This window comes from Penaeus vannamei, chromosome 18, assembly GCF_042767895.1.
Source record: "Penaeus vannamei isolate JL-2024 chromosome 18, ASM4276789v1, whole genome shotgun sequence".
NCBI classification, from domain to species: domain Eukaryota; kingdom Metazoa; phylum Arthropoda; class Malacostraca; order Decapoda; family Penaeidae; genus Penaeus; species Penaeus vannamei.
Window position 1 is genome coordinate 631,153 of NC_091566.1, and position 2,500 is coordinate 633,652.

Below are 2,500 nucleotides of genomic sequence, written 5' to 3' on the forward strand. Positions count from 1 at the left end.
GATCTGTTTACTAAAAAATCGACAAACTCGCAACTTCTTTCGGATTCGCACTAATCTGACCTTCTCCCACCTGTTTTCCAGCCGCACCTGCACCCCAACGCCCCGCAAGCGCCACAAACCTCTGTCACCCGAAGAATCCCTTAAAAGATCCTCAACGCCGTCCCTCAGGAGAGCAATGGACGTGTAATCCGCACAGAGGAGAGAGACCGTCGCAGCTGCGCCTTAGCCGCCCGACACCTGCACTGCCACTCGACCACAGTGCCACAACACGCGCGTCGCCCAGGCACCTCCGGCACCCCCATCCCCCTGCCTCCTGTCCCTCAGTATTGATTCCCTATTTGTCATTTCCATTTCCGGAACATGATATAGGGGACGGGACTCGGGCGATGGAGATTCTGCAAATAATTAGGATGCTGGCATGGTTACGATGGCGTGGAATGAATTGACGATGGATATGCAGCATGGAGGAATATGTACTGAATGCAGTTAGGGTAATTATTATTAAGCTATTTATAAACATGTGTAAATTAGGTTACATTAAGACCAGCGTCATACTGAGGTAAAGAACTTAGGTAACCGTGTAAATGCTAGTTTTTATTGTTGGTGTTATCATTATTATTTTTATTATTTTGATTATTATCATTGTTATTATTATAATTATCATTGTTATCATCATTATCGTTATCATTATATTAATTATCATTGTTATTATTATTAATATTATTATTATCATCATCATCATTATTGTGATCATTGGTATTATCATTACTGTTATTATTATTGTTTTTATCATTATCATCACTATTTTTTGCTGTTATCATCATTACTATTATCATTATTATCATTGTTTTTATTATCATCATCCATATTGTTATTATTATTATAATAATTTTATTAATATTATCATCATTACTGTTATCATTTTTGTCATTACCAATAGTATTATTATTACTATTATTATTATTATTATTATTATTATTATTATTATTGTTAGTAGTAGTAGTAGTAGTTATTAATTTTACCATTATCATTACTATTATCATTATTATTATTATTATTATTATTATTATTATTATCATTATTATCATTATTGATATTATTATTATTATTATTATCAATACCGATGTTATCATTATCATTATCAATTTCATTGTCATCATAATTAATATTAATATAATTAATATTATTATCAATGCCATTATTATTGTTACCATCATTATAATTTTATATAATTATTTTTGTCATCATTATCATTGTTACTAATACTAGTATCATTATAATCATCACTATTATCATTATCATCATCATTATTTTTTGTCTTTATGATAGTATTCCAGCATATTGGTTTATTTGCATACAGATAAAGTTCGAAAACTAAACAGACATGATAGAACAAGCCTCATATCACATGAATAAACCTGAACCACAACAAACAAACGGCATTATGAATCCAGAATCTAGATATCCATGCAGTACTTGGCGTCATTGCATTCTTTCTCCATAACAAACACCACACACTGAGATACGAAATCCTGTTCGTCCCACAAACGTTTTTTTCTTCACCATCAGCTGTTGCACCTCGAATTTTAAGATATTTTCGGGAGCTGGGACCAAAGCGGTCATGGCTGGCTCCTTCATTTCACGGTGATGCTCCCAACCCCAGACTTCTGCTGGTGTATATATATGTATGTATGTACACACACACACACACACATATATATATATATATATATATATATATATATATGAATATATATATATGAATATATATATATATATATATATATATATATATATATATATATATGTATGTATGCATTTATGTAAATATAATGATAACAATGATAACAAAAATACTAATAATAATGATAATAATAATAATAATAACAATGATAATAATAATGATAATGAGTATGATAATAATAATTTTGATAATAATAATAATGGTAATGATAACAATAATAATAATAATAATAATAATAATAATAATAATAATAATAATAATAATAATAATAATAACAATTGTAATAATAATGGTAATGAGAGTAATAATACTACTACTGCTACTACTACTAATAATAATAACAATTGTAATAATAATGGTAATGATAATAATAATAATAATAATAATAATAGTAATAATAATAATAATGATAATAATAACAGTAATGATAACAATCAAATAATAACAATGATAAAAGTGATAATAGAAACAATAATAATAGTAATAATAAAATAACATTATTAAGGTAATGATAATAATGATAATAATAATAATAAAAGTAATAGTGATAATAATAATGATAATAATAATAGTAATAATGATAATAATACTAATGATGATAATGGTAATAGTAATAATTTTAATAATGATACTACTACTACTATTAATAGCAATAACAATAGTAATAATATGATAAAATTAATAATAATAATAATAATAATGATAATAATAATGATAATAATAATGATAATAATAATAATAATAATGATAATAATA

General features: G+C 26.3%; 1 protein-coding gene across 1 annotated transcript in view; it reads right to left on the reverse strand.

Annotated features, from left to right (window-relative positions):
- The window catches only part of LOC113829827 (ras-related protein Rab-27A), a 15,386-nt gene extending 14,913 nt beyond the window's left edge, over positions 1 to 473 (reverse strand). Inside the window, exon 1 of the mRNA XM_070132589.1 lies at positions 120 to 473. The gene's annotated coding sequence lies outside the window, so the exon portion shown is untranslated. The remainder of the gene's footprint in view (positions 1 to 119) is intronic.
- Between the last annotated feature and the right edge of the window lie 2,027 nt (positions 474 to 2,500).